Source organism: Hippocampus bargibanti, linkage group LG04 (genome assembly GCF_051943395.1).
Source record: "Hippocampus bargibanti isolate YZ-2025 linkage group LG04, ASM5194339v1, whole genome shotgun sequence".
Taxonomy (NCBI): Eukaryota; Metazoa; Chordata; class Actinopteri; order Syngnathiformes; family Syngnathidae; genus Hippocampus; species Hippocampus bargibanti.
Window position 1 is genome coordinate 10797509 of NC_142737.1, and position 17739 is coordinate 10815247.

The 17739-nt window shown below is 41.6% G+C and overlaps 1 protein-coding gene across 3 annotated transcripts in view; it reads right to left on the minus strand.

Annotated features, from left to right (window-relative positions):
* Positions 1–11660, minus strand: part of sema6a (sema domain, transmembrane domain (TM), and cytoplasmic domain, (semaphorin) 6A) — a 169443-nt gene extending 157783 nt beyond the window's left edge. The window contains exon 1 of one of the 3 annotated variants that reach the window (XM_088993961.1): positions 11217–11660. The gene's annotated coding sequence lies outside the window, so the exon portion shown is untranslated. The remainder of the gene's footprint in view (positions 1–11216) is intronic. The other 2 variants (XM_088993965.1, XM_088993963.1) reach the window with 2 other exon arrangements.
* Positions 11661–17739: the final 6079 nt, after the last annotated feature.

Below are 17739 nucleotides of genomic sequence, written 5' to 3' on the forward strand. Positions count from 1 at the left end.
GGCTTAAATGGGCCAACACAAATTTGTGAGGGGTTTTTAGCTCCTCCTAGTGCCATCCCTGATGATGAGACCGATCCTGCTCCCCCTTGCATTTGGAAGGGTCCTTCACAGACGGCGTCCTTTGGATACATCATATGATTTCAGCCCGATCTACTATCAAAACACTCAGTTGAGCATGAAACAAGAGGCCGGGGCCCGTCATCTATCTCCCTCGTCATAAACACGGCCAAATAAGTGCCGTTTAATGTGCCGAAACGCACCGGGGGAGCAGCAGCGCTCGATGTGTAAGCCTGACGGTGAATATATTCAGAAAAGCAAAGTAGCAGCGGGGGGGGGGGTATATTTGCGAGGGAGAGCATGAAAAAGATGCACAGGCATAAGAAGAGATGGATGGAGGGTTCACCGCTGAGATAAAAATGGAATCCATTTTGGTTCCTGAAGCACACTCATGCACAGCATGAGAATCCACTCGGTGCGTTTGGCTGCCATTGCCGTTTCGAACGCTTCCTCGCTACCCCCCACTCCCACTCCGCTCGCTCTGTTCCAATTGTTCAGCCTTCCTCTCACTTATCATTTCCTCCTCTCTTCTCCGGTCACACCTCTTTCCTTGAATTCCTCTTCCTCTCTCTCTTGAGGCAGACCACCCCACCCACAACCCCCCGACACTGTCACAGGTCCTGAAACTATGGCAACGGAACGAGAGGGAGCAATCGCTCGCTATGATTAATAGATGAGAGATGAGGTGCCAATCGTTTCCAGCCTGGGGAGGAGGGCCGGATACACGGCAACAACAGCGGGTAAACATGTATGCACAATCACACGCCAATCACACAATGAGCCAGGAGACCCACAGCTGCTGCCGTAGGACACCTTAAGTGCTTTGTGCTGGCGTAAGATGGAAAAATTGAGAGATGAGCACGAGGCCTTGGCTTGCCGTGGTGACCGTTTGATGCACGCTTGATGGAGACCGTTGGGCCCATTTATCCATTCTACCATTTTCTATATGGCTTATCGGTTGAAGAGTTATGGGAGGGGCAGCGGGGGGTCGAGCCTATTTCAGTCAGCATGGTGAGATGTGGGACACACCCTGATTTGAAATCGGTTATAACACCAGCTAGAAATGGTTGGACAAAATTTTCTCAGTTTTTCACTAGTCATTAACAAATGTATTCAGGAATTGAAAATATGACAAAGAACGCCATTCCCGAATTTGTTCAGGTACTGTTTTGTTCTTGTTGGCCATGGCCTAGGCTAGGGCAATGTTTTTTTCCGTTCCACAAGGGGCTAGCATTTCTTCTTTTTCCCATGTTAGCGCTTTGTTTCAGCTTCAGCTGTTATTAAAGCGCTATAAACAGTGTATGAAATCACAAGCAAATTGCTACAAGACACGTGGACTCCACGTTCTAGGCGCCTTTCAAAATTTTCAAGTAAACTTTACAGTCACAGTGTAGTCCGAAGCACGAAACAGGCTTCTGATTGGCTGCCGTGCTGAGTGTGCAAATTGCCAAACGAATGTTCGTTGCACTTTGCACTTTGGCACGCAGTTTCCAGACTTTTCTCAAAAAAACGCAACTCCGAAAGAATCGAAGTATACCGTAAAAGCCATGGGAATTTGACCTCTAAGGCTCTCAAATCGTGCATTGATTAGTCGTCCTATGATGACAATTTGGATTTGAATGATGAGAAACACCAAAATAAAAGTAAAAGACTGAGCCCCCTTCTTCCTCATGTAACTCCCCTTCCAAAATAAAAGTATTAGCAAAGAACTTTTGGCAAAACTGACTGGAATTTGTCGGCTTTCATATGACAATGTTTTGTTTTATGCACGTTGTAGAGAGACAACGCTTCTGCTTAACATTCAGATTTTGCTACGCAAATCACACCAGGGAAAATCCCAATGTAAATATGTAATTATCATACCAACCGCACCACACGATGGGAATCCCTGTAGTAGAACAACAAAAGCTTCCTTTTAAACAATACAATGGATCATAACACAGACGGGACTCAAGGGCTTATGTGTTCATTGTTTATGGCTACTGTCCCCTCACAGAACGGTACCATGTTACATTCAGTGGTAACGTGACACAGTTTTACGATGTCACGCTATTTGCGTCATTGTAGCTGAGGATCACCAGTCAGATTGTCAAAATCAAGCTAAATTCAGTAAAATGTCAGGACAAAATGTACTCAACTGGACTGCTGGTGAATATGCACCAGGTCACATATATTTTTGTCCCCAATGGATAGTATGTACAACCAACAACAAAATTTCAAATATGACTCACCACCAAACTAAAATTAGTCTTAACCACATTTAGCGGCTCCCATTGTGGGGTAATTGGAGAACATGACACACGCAAAAATTCCTTATCTGTAGTGCAGTCACAAAAATAAGATGCTGAAAATTGAGTATTTGGTGCTTTTTTTGAAGGCTTTATTTCATCTTTAGTAAGCGTGCCAGAACATATTATTATTAATTTATTATTGAGCGCCATTTTAATTAATTATGGAGCGCCATTTGGAATTTGTTTGGGGTTGGTTTTGCTTGTGGAGGGGTGGATAAAGCGCTGGTTAGACCTCTGGCAATGTTTTTTCCCTTCCACGAGGGGTTAGCATTTGCCTTTTGTACAGCCGCCACATTTCAAGCTCAGATAACTCCAGACCCATATAACTTAGGAATTAACTATTTTTTTCCGGATGAATGAAGAGAGTCTAAGGTTTCTTATGCTGCATTGAATGTTTATGTAGTCCGAAAACTCAATATTCTGTGGGTCCTGGAATTTGAGTGAAAATGACAAAAACCCTGGCACTGGAGTGGACACGTGTTTTGCAAATGTAAGTACAGTACAGTAACGAAGCACGTAAGCTTTATTTAGATAGTACTTTTCACAGGTAAAACCACAAAGTGCTTCACAAAATTTAAAAGTCATAATTAAAACAATACACACAAAAAAAATCATGAAAAGTACTCAAAATAACATGCGAACAAGAACATGGCTGGCAGTGAATGAGTTAAACAAAAAAGATTGTTGCACGAGATTCACCTGTAAAGCCAAATTTTAAAACAAGACATCTGTATTTTTAAAAATATTTTTGCCAGTCTTCGTTTTTTCTTAAACTACATTCACTCAAGGTACATTCGGTCAAGGCACACACAGGCTCACCTGATTTTCACAATAAAGCTCTTTTCAGGGTCTAACGGCCAATCAAATTTTCTCTCTCCCAAACTGCTCAGTGGTCGGGGATGGTTGCTCTTATGTGTACGTAGTTCAGGACTTCAAGGCCACTTCATCCATTCATCTACTGTCAAGTGATCACACAAAGCCCCACTGCTACTGCTTTTGGATTATCTCTGCTAATGCATCCCCCCCACCTTACTCTGTTCCATTTGACTAATGACAAGCAACGCAGTTGTGACAAAAGCCTTTCCACATGTTATGCCGACTGACGGAGAGCGTTAAAAAAACAACAATTCCATGATGTTATAAGCTGATTGTAAATGCTACAGGATGTTGGATACTTTTTCATCCAGACCCCATTTGGCCAAGTTCAAGACTATAAACCGTTTCTCCTATTGGATGTGCTAGCTTTCTCATTTACTTTGTATCAACACAACAAAGACTCGCCAAGAACCACCAGACAAAACACCCAATATGACACACAGCCAATTCTGTCATGGACTTCCAATGTGTGTGTGTGTGTGTTTGTCTTTGCCCGGTCCGTCATGCTTGTGGCATTTTTGCTTATGTGGCAAGGATGCCCATTGTTTTTAGTCAATGACTTGTATTCAATAAAAAGCGCTTGGAACATCACATGGTGAAATGGAACGTCATGTTGGCATGTATGTGTTTTAGTGTAACGTCGGTAACATTTCACAGCATCTGATTAGCAAACTGATTACGAATTCAGCGAGCTTTGCGGGTGAATGGAGCCACTGCATGGCGACATCTTTTCTTTCCCAGCGCTCATAATGTGGTAATGTTCAGTGAATGGGAGGTTTGTGGGGAGAAGACTCACTAAATATAGAAAACAAAAAAGAAAATAGAATTATAATAAATAAATAAATAAATTAATTAATTAAACAAAAAAAAAAACAATAAATAAATAAATACATGAATCTTCTTCTTTTCCTTTCGGCTTTTCCCTTCAAGGGGTCGCCACAGCAAATCAGTGTCCTCTATCTTGAGAGGTTTGACCCGCATGTTTGTTTTGGCCAAGCTTTTACGTCGGATGCCCTTCCTGACACAACCCTCTGTATTTATCCGGGCTCTCACACTCACACCTAGGGACAATTTGGAGTGGTCAATCTGCCTGCCATGCATGTTTTTGGAGTGTGGGAGGAAACCGGAGGACCCGGAGAAAACCCACACGGGTCCGGGGAGAACATGCAAACTCCACGCAGGGACCGGGACGCGAACCGGCGACCTCTGCACTGTGAAGCCGGTGTGCTAACCACTCGACTACCGGGCCGCCATATATATATATATATATATATATATATATATATATATATATATATATATATATATATATATATATATATATATATATATATATATATATATATATATATATATATATATCATAGCAGAAGTGGCTGATCTCAAGAAGTCCTATCAGTGGCTAGAGAGGGCTGGCCTAAAGGACAGCACAGAGGCACTCATCCTGGCTGCCCAAGAGCAGGCCCTGAACACCAGAGCCATAGAGGCAGGGATATACCACACCAGACAAGACCCAAGGTGTAGGTTGTGCAAAGAGGCACCTGAGACAATCCAACACGTAACTGCAGGGTGTAAGATGCTGGCAGGGAAAGCCTACATGGAGCGCCATAACCAGGTGGCTGGCATAGTCTACCGAAACATCTGTGCGGAGTATGGACTGGAAACCCCAAGGTCAAAATGGGAAACACCTCCCAAGGTGGTGGAGAATGACCGAGCAAAAATCCTGTGGGACTTCCAGATACAGACTGACAAGATGGTAATGGCCAACCAACCTGATATCGTGGTCATAGATAAAGGGGAAAGGAAAGCCGTTGTCAGAGAGGAGCTGGAGAGAGCCTGGAAGGTAAAGGTGACAGTCGTGCCTGTGGTGGTCGGAGCACTTGGGGCAGTGACCCCTAAACTCGACGAGTGGTTGCAACAGACCCCGGGAACAACATCGGATATCTCGGTCCAGAAAAGCGCAGTGCTGGGCACAGCACGGATACTGCGCAGAACCCTCAAGCTTCCTGGCCTCTGGTAGAGGACCCGAGCTGAAATGGGGACAGAAACCACCCATGGTGGGTGAGACGAGGATTTATATATATATATATATATATATATATATATATATATATATATATATATATATATATATATATATATAATCTATACACACATATACATAATGTATATAATAAATAAAACTAATGTGAAAATTTTGGTTGTTTGTTTGAATCATGACACAATTTCGGTGACTTCAAGTGGAAAAAAAAAAGCAGGATATGTACCGTAATTCAATATTTTGATTCTGGAAAACGTTGAGAGCATTTTTCTCGACGCCAGAATTATATTTCCAAGTAAGACGTGTACAAAAATACACATAATCATTTCATGATTAGGCCTTATTCTGAGTGCTGCCATTAAGGTAGTTTTGCCATTCACCGTTCAGCCGGCGGAAACATTGTTGCATTTTACTATGGCAGGATGTGGAAAAAGTAAGAGCAAGGAACAAACAAGAACAGCTTTTACTTGGCTAAATTATGACAAGTCGTTTATTTTCCAGACATAATTGCAACACATTCAGCACCATAACTCAATTAGCTTTGATTTGAGAGAGCTGCGTGAAAAAAAGTTGGTCAGAAAATGGAGACCGAATCCTGCGGCAACCGAGTACATTATGTTCACGTCTCTTTATTTTCTTGTCATTTATTCATAAAATGTTACAATGATGCCCTACCTAGCTGATACACTTGGGAAATTTGGAATTAGAAATGCTCCCTTGTCGTAGTAGCTTGTAGTACAGTATCTTGTGACACCAATGACAAATGGAGCGGGGGGTGTATTTTCTGTCATGGGGTTGTACCATTTCTATTCTGGGGGAGTGGAGGGGGATGTCGCGGTGATGGCAAATGGCAATAAGTGACTGGCTTGTTAAAAACACGGAATTTAGGCTTGAAAAAGGGTCATAATCACCGTGGAGAAACCAACAAAATTACACTGTACCAAAAAGTCTGGACAAACACTTTGTGTAACTTAAAACCATCTCATTAGCACAATGCTCGTCGCCAATGTGTGCAGTGGCTGATCCACCAACGTTTTAGACCACGGGTGTTCAAACTTTTTTCAAAGGGGGCAGATTTGGTGTGTTAAAAGTGTAGGGGGTAGGAGGCGAACCTTGGCAGAACTCATTCAATGCCAGAGGAGCAAAAATGTGTCCACTCCAGTGCCAGGGTTTTTGTCATTTTCACTCAAATTGCAAGACCCACAGACTATTGAGTCTTAGGACTACATAATCATTCAATGCAGCGTAAGAAAACTTAGAGAGTCTTCATCAGAAAAAAAGACTTAAGTCCTAAGTTATACGTGTCTGGAGTTATCTGAGCTTGAAATGGAGGCAGCTGTACAAAAGGCAAATGCTGCCGCCTCGTGAGAGGGAAAAACATTTCCTGAGGTCTGACCAGTGCTTTATTGGCACCCCCCCCCACCCCCGCCCTCATGATTTTCAATACCCAAAAAAATTCGGGAATGGCAGTGAATGAGTTAAGCATGTGTCTGTCTGATTCATTTGAAACATGCATATCAAAATTAAATTGACACTTCACTTTTTTTAAACTAACTTTTTGTTAGTTTCAACCAACAGTTGAACAGAAGTAATTATTCTTTTGATGATTGTCGCCACTTTAGAAATGTTTTTGAAAAAGTCACAATTTTAGAAAATTTGGGGGCTCATTCAGTCAATTACTCATATACTAATTTGCTGTTCCTAATTGAGCCTCTAGATGGCAGCACTTAGCAAACACAGGCAACAGTGCTTATTGTTGTTGTTTTTATGTTACTTACGGGTTGACGCGTGTGGCTGCCGCTGCTCACCCGAAGAGAAAATATCCTGTCACTGTAAAGTGTCCTTGAGAGTTTGGAAAGGCGCTTATAAATGAAATGTATTATTATTATTATTATTATTATTATTATTATTATTATTATTATTGTTACTGCACAATGTATTAATTCTACATGCGGCCAAAAGAAAATTGACTATGGGCCGCATTTGGGCCCCGGAGCCGGACTTTGGGAATGCACTGTTTTACACCAAATCAATGCTACCTAGCTGTTAGCATGTTCAGTTCCTTATCTCATTCTCATTCACTGCCATTCACGAATCTATTTGGTAATTGAAAATATGACGTTGACCGCCATTCCCGAATTTATTTGGGTTTTGTTGTTTTTCTTGTATGGTTACCCATAAAGCGTTGGACATGGCCTCTGGCAATGAGTTTTCCCTTCCAAAAGGGTCAGCATTTCCTTTTTTTCCACTTCAGCGCTTCATTCCAGCTTCAGTTGTTGTTAAAGCGCTATATGAACCAATTTGGATATATTGCATTGTATTTTGGACAGCCACTCTCATTTCAAGCTCATATAACTCCAGACCCATCTAATTTAGTAATTATCTTTTTTTCTGATGAAAGAAGAGAGTGTAAGGTTTCTAACGCTGTATCGAATGTTTATGTAGTCTTAAACTCAATCTTCGGTGGGTCCTGGAATTCAAGTGAATTCTATGACAAAAACCCTGGCACTGGAGTGGACACATTTTTGCATTGTCTTGCAGTGAATGAGTTAAAGACTCTACAGGCAGATGCATGGATGATATGACGTCCAATCTAAGTCCAATGAATACAAAAGGGGATTCATGCCGCCCGATTGTATGGAAAAAAAAGAATCAGCGCGCCCAAACATGGAATGGTGCGCATTAATAAAACATGTCTCCCATGAAATAAGCATAAACGCGACTCATCTAAAATGCTTTGGTATTGACTCTCATTGAATGAGCAGTGACAGTTAACAGTAGCTTGACTGGCCTCATTGTTTAGCGAAGGAGGCCAATTCGTTTGAAAAGGAGCAAAGTCGTTTATCAATTATTCAAAGCCACTGTATTCAGGCGCCGTCTTTCCTCGAGTGGCACATTTCAAAAAGCAGCTCTCTCTCATGTTGAGCTCCTTCTCTCACACATAGACACGCATGCATGCACAGTGTGACAAATAAACATGAGTGACACACGATTGCTATTGTTAGAGGATCGTCAGATCAAACGCTCCACGGAGCAACGCAACGCGGCTGGATTCCAAGGTAGTCTTACTTACTGTAAGGCATTGGCAATACAACATGTCAGTGGATGAATTGTTACAAGGCAGGATAAACACTGCTTGGATTGTTTTTTCAGCCTCTGGAAGGCGGCTTGGTCAGATTTACAGCTTGTCTGGAAAATGCCTCCAGGAGATTTGTGTGCCCGGAAGGCAATGTTTTAGAAACTGATTCTGGGTTGGTTTTAATTATATAATTTTACATGAAAATCTGTTTGTTCTTCCTAATGCATCAAAAGCTGAAATCATGTTGAGAGATCTATATGTTGGTCATGCTATAGTAGAGCAGCGAGAGAAGGAAACCACTGCGAGTATTTGGGTGTTGCCATGGGAGGCTATGGCGTGTGGTTTGTGAGATCTCTCTCTCTCTCTCTCTCTCTCTCTCTCTCTCTCTCTCTCTCTCTCTCTCTCTCTCTCTCTCTCTCTCTCTCTCTCTCTCTCACTCATTCTCTCTCTCTGTCTCTCTTGCCCTCTCTTTTTCTCTCTCTCTTTAGCTATCGTTCCCCCTCTCTCTTTATCTCTCCTTCAGATCACTCTCCCCCTCTCTCTCTCATTCTCTCTCTCTCTTTCTCTGTCTCTCTTGCCCTCTTTTTCTCTCGCTCTTTAGTTATCTTTCCCCCTCTCTCTTTATCTCTCCTTCAGATCTCTCTCTCCCTCTCTCTCCCCCCCTCTCTCTCTCGCTCACTTGCTCTCTCCCCCCCCTCTCTCTCTCTCGCTCACTTGCTCTCTCTCTCTCTCACTCATTCTCTCTCTCTGTCTCTCTTGCCCTCTCTTTTTCTCTCTCTCTTTAGCTATCGTTCCCCCTCTCTCTTTATCTCTCCTTCAGATCACTCTCCCCCTCTCTCTCTCTCATTCTCTCTCTCTCTTTCTCTGTCTCTCTTGCCCTCTTTTTCTCTCGCTCTTTAGTTATCTTTCCCCCTCTCTCTTTATCTCTCCTTCAGATCTCTCTCTCCCTCTCTCTCCCCCCCTCTCTCTCTCGCTCACTTGCTCTCTCCCCCCCCCTCTCTCTCTCTCGCTCACTTGCTCTCTCTCTCTCTCTCTCTCTCTCTCTCTCTCTCTCTCTCTCTCTCTCTCTCTCTTACCCTCTGTCTGTCTTTTTCTCTTCCCGCTCTCTCATTAGCTCTCCTTCTTTAGATCTCTATCTCCCTCTCTCTCTATCTATCTATCTTCCACCCTCTCTTTATCTCTCCTTATTTAGATCTCTCCCTCTGTCTCCCTCTCTCTCTTTCTCTCTGTCTCTCTCTTGCTCTTTGTCTCTCTCTCTCTTTTTCTCTCTCTTTAAATCTTTCTCTCTCCCTCTCTCTCTTTATCTCTGGCTTTATCTCTCTTTCTCTCTCTTTATCTCTGCCTTTATCTTTCTCTCTCTCACTCTTGTTTCTCTCTCTCGCTCTGTCTCTCTCTCCCACTATCTTTATCTCTATCTCGCTCTGTCTCTCTCTCCCACTATCTTTATCTCTATCTCTCTCTATCTTCCCCCTCTCTTTATCTCTCCTTATTTAGATCTCTCTCCCTGTCTCCCTCTCTCTTTCTCTCTGTCTCTCTCTTGCTCATTGTCTCTCTCTCTCTCTCTTTTCTCTCTCTCTTTATCTCTGCCTTTATCTCTCTCTCTCTCTATCTCTCTCTTTATCTCTGCCTTTATCTTTCTCTCTCTCTCTTTACCTCTATTTCCCTCCCTTTATCACTCTCTCTGTCTCTCTCCCTCTTCCACTCTGCGCTTCTCTGTCTATCTCTCTCCTCTCTCTATCCCTTTTCCTCTCTCTGTTTTTCTATCTCCCTCTATCTCCTATTCTCTTTCTCTCTATCACTCTCTTTCTCTCTGTCTATTTTTGTGGCCTCTATCTTTCTCTCTCTCTCTCTCTCTCTCTCTCTCTCTCTCTCTCTCTCTCTCTCTCTCTCTCTCTCTCTCTCTCTCTCTCTCTCTCTCTCTCTCTCTCTCTCTCTCTCTCTCTCTCTCTCTCTCTCTCTCTCTCTCCACCCACCTCATCTCCCCGTCTCTCTCGCCCTCTCTTGTTTGAAAAAAGCAACATAAAACAGCATGAAAACAACAACTTTTGAAGAAAAACAAAACTCATTTAGTTTGAAGTCAAACCACGGCTGATATGTAGGACTGGAGCAATAGTGACCACTATTGGTTTCCCTGCACCATGCACAAGCACTCCCTGAACACACCCCATATTGAGCAAGCCAAAGCCTGCTACCACTCCTTAACCCAATCAGAACAATAACTGATCAATAGCTTCATATCGCATGACCGGTAATTTCAGTAATTCCGAGATGACATTGCACGCATCCTCTTTCCATTTGCTTTGAATCATTGTTGTCATTGAATAGCCTATATTCAATAAAGGAGCAATGTGGTTTAACATCTCACCATTACAAAAAAAAAAAATATTCTCATTGAGTTAGTTAGGGTGGATGAGAATGAAACCAACAGTAAATAATTTACCATTTGGTGACAAGTCTTGCTTAAGTTCCCATTTTGAATATTTTTTATCCTTACAATGACATCCCGCGACTGTCGTTTCGCGTGTTTCATCGTATTTAAAATGAATAATATGTAATACGGTCACCCTTCCGAAAATGGCATTTATAACACAAAAGGGATTACTGTACGCACAGATATGTGCTCCGGAATAAATAGGAAGAAAAACACAACAAAATCACTATTTGGCTTCCAATGCGTGATTTAAACTTTAAAATCGCTTCATAAAAAGATGAAGTAAGTAGTTAAAGTGGAAAGTGAGCCCCGATTGCAGCCCGGTGCACTTGACGCTATACAAAAAGCAATCCTCCCTCCTCCGGTTGGCAGCGAAAAGAGCAATTCAAATAAAAGGCAAGAAAGGAGCGTGGAAGTTGACCAAAAAAACTGAATTCTTACCTTCAGCTCATGAATGGACAGATCTCGTTGCGGTTGCTTCGATTCTTGTCTATTAGTAATCCATAAATTGTGATTATTAACGCAACGACTCACAAGAATACAAGCGCTACTTTTCTCTTGCGCGTCTCTTGTATTTGTGTTGTGCGCGTGAGTGTGTGTGTTTGGTCGGCGCTCAAATCGGAATATCCATCTCGAAATCCACACTACAGAACTCGAAAGAAAGAAAAAAACACATTGATGTGTTCAGGGAGGGTTCTAAAAGTGTCCCGTGGGAATACTGAAGAGAGAGTCCCGGTTGTGGCGACGGTCAATGAGATTCGCGCGACAAGCCGCCGACGGTCATCCTATTTGGGGATGAAGCTTCTTAGCAGACTGGAGCTGGAGCGCAGGCGAGCCCAGCTGTCAGCCTACCCACCACACGCACACACAAAAACACGCTCACACAAACACACGCGCACACACACGCGTGTACACTCACGTACACGCACGCGCTCGCGTTGGGAGGAGCTTCGTCTCCAGAACGAGGGGCTATTGTGTCAATGGGTGCAAGTTATGGACAAGTGTATTTCTATTTTTACGCAAGGGGGGAGAAAGCTGCTAATAATAGTTTAGACGCTGGGAAGAAGAGTGAGGTGTGTTTACAATCGGAATTCGTTTAGAATCAGGATTTTGAACTGAGCAAACAAGAGCGGCAATGAATTACAGGCCAGGTGTTAAATTTAAGGTCCGATCCGCCATTAACTCATTCACTGTGAGATGTGCAAAAATGTGTACAATTCAGTGCTAGGGTTTTTGTAATTGTCATTCGAATTCCAGGACCCACAGAATATTGAGTTTCAGGACGACATAAACATTCAATTCAGCGTAAGTAACCTTAGACCCATTTTTTCATCAGAAACGAAGAGTTAATTCCTAAATTACATGGGTCTGGAGTTATATGAGCTTGAAATGAGGGCAGCTGCCCAAAATACAATGTGATACTTACATATTGATTTTATAGCGCTTCAACAACAGCTGAAGCTGTAACAAAGCACTAACATGAAAACAAGGGACTGCTTCCCCCTTGTGGAATGGAAAAACATTGCCAGAGGCCATGGCCAGCGCTTTATCGGCACCCAAACAAGAAAAACCAAAATCCGAACAAATTTGGGAATGGCGCTGTATGACATATTTCAATTCCTGAATACATTTATGAATGGCAGTGAATGAGTTGATCAGATCGAAATTGATATGTTTACTTCATATTTCCAAATGTCCTTCACTTTTCACAGATATTGAATTTATATATCTAAACACAGTAGTGTCCATCCATTCATTTTTAATGCTTCGTCCTCACAAGGGTTGCAGGTGTGCTTGGGCCTATCCTAGCCATCCCCAGGGTCTAGGTGGGGGACAACCTGAACTGGTTGCCTGCGTATCACAGCATCTACAGTATTGAGGAAGTTCAAGAAAGCGTTCTCCTCTTTCCAGCAGCTCCTGTATTTTGTTTTTCTACTTCTTCCTTTCCTTTCCTATTTCTTTCATAACTTTTCTGCTGTGAAATGTAAAATTCTCCACTGCGAGACTAATAAAGGCTAATTCAATTCAATCCAATCGTTCATTAACTTAAGACATACAAGTTATGTCAGTCCATGAAGAAAAGCATAGCCTGATACCATTAAAATCTTTTGAATTCAAGATGGCGACTGGTTTTGCAGTGTTCAGTATCTTGAACTATTTCTACAGTTACTAATTATTTTCACAGAAATGTATTCTTCACATTGGCCATGGCTCTGGAAACGACAAATTCAGAAAGTAATTGAGCCATGATTGGCTCAAGATTGAGCAATAATCAGTCATCTTCTGTTCATTAACAGAAAGTGGCAACATGGCCGCCCCCTGAAATGCACAAACACAGGGGGATTATACTACTTTAATAATATTAAACAAAGTCAATATTGATCAGTATGCTGTTTTTAAACAAATGTGGCTAAAAAAATGGGAGGGGGGGTTTATAAGTGATCGAGTAAATGGTCGTCACTGCGCCCTCAGGTGGACAGAATTAGTAACAACAGTTGATTTCAACGAAAAATAGCAGTTAACCATTTCCTCTTTCATTTTTAATAACTAAAAGTTTTGAATACACGCAGTTATATTCATATATAAATAATACTTTTCCATGAAGCGTTAATTATTTTTTAAAAATACTGTTCACCAAACCTAGAATAGGAAAGGATGATGCCACTGTAGTGGTGTGACACAACACTGAAGGAATCTTGCTCAGTTGCAATGTGAGTTAGGGGACTAATGTGATGGAGCTAATCAAATTACAAACCCTTTGGTCACATGCAGCAATGAGGCCCCAAGCATGCCCTATCCTTCCATTTTGTATACTGTACCACTTATCCTGTTCAGTGGTAAGATTGGGTATACACTCACCCAAAAAAATGCTCAGTGGAAAGCCACGCTACCATTGTTCACACCTAAGGAGCAATTTAGAGTCTTCAATGGACCGGCCATATGATTTGGGAGTGTGGGAGGAGTACACAGAGAGAAGCCATTAAGTACAAGAAGAATGTCCAAATTCCAGACAGAAAAGTTTGAACTGAGATACAAACTCAGAACCTTCCTGCTGTGAGTCCTGAAGCACCCAAGCTCATATATTTTGCTTCGCAGCAAGGTCGCGGACAAACTGACCTTTCGAAAGCAAAATTCACCAGTGCCCTTTTTTGTTCTTTTTTTAAGTTGATCCAAACTGCGTTATGATTCAAAGCATCTGCTGTATGTTTTTTTAAGGGTCACGTCTGTCAATTCTTCCGTGTTGTCCATCAACCCCCTACTTCTCCCCACAAAAACATTTGCGCACACCACAACTCTCCATCACCGCAACTGTCATCCATTGGGGCTCACTATACACAAACATAGAAAAATAAGACAGAATTATCGAACAATTTTACACAATTTACCTTGTATTTTAACTTGTTCTCCCCCTGATCCACAAATGACCCGGAGCAGCTGTTCATCCTAAAATCAAATGTGGCCCTTGAGCGCAAGACTATGACTTCTTCTGTTTAACAGCCACCAAGGTTGAATTTTTTTCACCATTTGATCTGATCTTATCAATGGGGGTCATAAACTAAAAACACTTATGAACAACTGCCATTTTTAAAAAGTTACACGGTACATTTAGACTGCAATCTGATGTCGACTTTTAAGCTTAAGGCTAAACTAAAACCAGAACCAGTTTGCCGGATAAGAGCAAAGCTTCAAAACACATGCTGCTGAAATGTGTATGAACAATTACATTGATGAAAAAAATTGAAATATAAAACAAAAGCCTTCAAATAACAAGCCACATTCAGATAAGAAGTTACATGTGCATGCATGTTGTAATTGCACCTCAGCCAGACCCAATTGCCATCTTGTTGGTGTAGCGGCCACGTGGCTGCGTGCCAAAAAGTCTACACTACAGTACACTAATGGCCTTGTGCTTGCAGGTCCTCTCTTTATCATTTCATCTGGTTTCAACGTGTTCGCCGACATGTAATTGAAGTCCGATAGACTTGGAAAGTGATGTTAAAACACCTAATAAAGGTGAATAGATTCATTTCCCATTTTAATCGTCTAATAATGTAATAATTTATTGTTGGGAGGCTATTTGACGTTCGTGAAATATGTGTTTGTAAACTTCCTGTACATAAATAGTTATGCCACAATTTGTTTTACTACTTCCAACGAGAAAAAAAACTGAACCAACTAAATGGTACTTACTTCAAAACAAGTTCAGTACATAACTGTTCAAACAAAACTGTTCAGTACATAATAAATTTTCTTGAGCACTTTTTTCCTCTTTCAGCGTACCCCCGAAAACAAAGGGTGAGGGTACACCCTGCACTTCTTACTAGATAATCTCAAGGCACATACAGAAAAAGAAACAATTCTTATTTAGTCAACGAACCTAACATGCATGTTTTTGGCAGTGGCGGACCGTCAAGGCCTGCTAAGCCTTCTCTGCTGGACTGAAAATATCTGAATCACAAACTGATGTTAATTATATTTTGTCCATGAATTCTTATTAAATAATTCCAAATTGTCTTTGAGTTTCCTTTCACTACTTTTCCCCTGTTGTGCTGCTTCCAGGCGTGTGTTTTCATATTCAAGCATTTAAGCAATCACATTTCAGCCATCATTTGTAACCAGAGTCATACATCTACCTGGACGCCTTCACAATCAGTTCTGCAGGCCCTGTCGTATCAAATATATCAATCAAAATGTTGCTCTAACCAATCAGATTACGAGTTGTCAACCTAAAAGGGGTACCAACGCCTCCTTGAAGCCGCTGGTCAACGTCAGAGGTTTCGCAAACTATAATTGACTAGTGACTAGTCTATCATAGTGTGCGAACTATGAATGGCTATAGCCACTCATAGTTCGCACACTATGATTGACTAGTGACTATAGTCACTAGTCAATCATATAGTTTGTCAAAACTGCTCCGAGCTGCATAAACAAATATACATTGTTGATTTAATAGCGGTTTTGTCAACCCACAATGGCTAAAGGAGGAGAAGAAATGGATTTGGCTGCAGATTTACTGTTAGTCATTTACAAGACGGACTTTAAGAAAAAATGGATATCATTAAGAAAGGTCAGTCAGTTATTTCCTGGCCGATGGCACCCTCTAGTGGACTTGTAGTAAATCACGTCACACTTTTTTCAGGCTGGATTGATTCAGACATAGCACTACTGAAGGCCTAGCGATGAAATCCACGGCCCGCCACTTGTTTTTGGTATATGGGAAGAAGCATTTGCAGAAAATCCACACATTCATTAGGAGAACATGTCAATGCAGTGCAAGGAGGAAACTATACAGCAAAACGTTCCAAGGCGCATTTGGTTGAAAAAGAACAACTATCACAGGCTGGAATGGGCACAGACAGCAGGCACACACCGGGGATTCTTCATAAACACATCTGTTAAACGTCCTCCTTTCTGATGCTTTCGACCAATATTATTTCTTCAACATTAGTGCAGCTTTTTGTACAAACCTTGAGCTATCCTGGAACCAAGCAACCATCATTTTTTTGGGTGTGTAGCCCTGACTGTAGCGCAGTGCTTCTCAACCTTATCGAGCTATGGCACATATTTACGCCCCAAAGAAATATCACATCACACCACCAAAAAATGGGTTAATCAAAGTTATTTATGTACCCTCTGCCAACTTGTGTAGGAGCAAATTATAAATAACAACAATCAGGAGGAGTACGACAGAAAATAGAGGCTTTAAAATTTTGATACAGTAAATCTATGTCTCATGTGATTATTACCATGGTTCAGATATTAGAGACACAGATATTACAGTTCAGATATTACAGACACTTATACAGACACTGTCTGTAAGTAAAGAATCTGCTTTAAATTAGAAATCAAGTAGACAGGATGAACTTAGTACAAACGAAATGGTTCAGATATTGTTTTGTTATTTTTTGTATGTGTTTTTCATTCCGCTGGTGGTGGCATGAATCTGTCTGGTGCCTTTCGTCACTTTATATCAATGAACAATGGAGCCAGTTTATTTTAGCCATAAGGTGTAAGGTAGAAAAAAGTAAACATTGAAAATTTGTGGCTCCCGCATACCTGCTGCTCGCTAATGTGTTCCATATGTGGCTTCTGTCGCACGGGAAAGTATCACAGCACACAATTGTCCTTTGTTTGTCTGCGACTGAATCCAACCCGGTGTTTGATTTTATATTTGGACTTCCATGTTTATACTTGAGCAGAGGAAGTAGAACAAGGACACCAAAAGGCATGCTGATGGTTTTGAATTGCATTAGGTTTAGGTGCAAAATGGGACAGTAATGTAATTAAAGATTATACATGCACAATATCTCTGAAATATGAGCGTTCGGGAGTTTTTAAAGAGTGAATCCTCCTAAATTTCACATAACAGTTTCGTCAACGATTAACAATCGATCTGAACATAAAGCCTCGTGCACGGAATCAATCCAGAGTTCAGTCATCTAAACATTATGCTAGGTGATCGAACGGTGTCCTCCGCAATTAGCATGGCTTCCTCTATTTCTTCTTCTACTACTTATCATTATCCTACTTTGTATTTTCGGACACTCTATATGGCCTGTGTCAACATGCTGCTGCTCATAGGTCAGTTTTGGTATTATGACTGACATCTGGTTTGAGGGGGAGCAAACTGGTTTCTGGGAAGATTATTTATGGTTTCCGTGTTGATCTTGAGGATACCACACACTGAGAGCAGGGAGCGCACACTTGTCGATTTTTTCTTTCGTCGTCGGCGGTGTCATAGATTTCAGAACATTCAGTAGAGAGTTTCATTTTAACTGAGTTCAAGACTAAAACCTCGTATATTGCTTTGATGATACATATGCAGAACTAAGTCGTTGACACCAGCCACGTACAAAAACCAAAACTTAAGTCTTTACAGATTCGGTTTATGCATTTTGATGAAGCGGGCTTGCCTGCTACATGTTTTCTATAAATCAAGATGTGTCGCCTCGTCCTTGTGGAG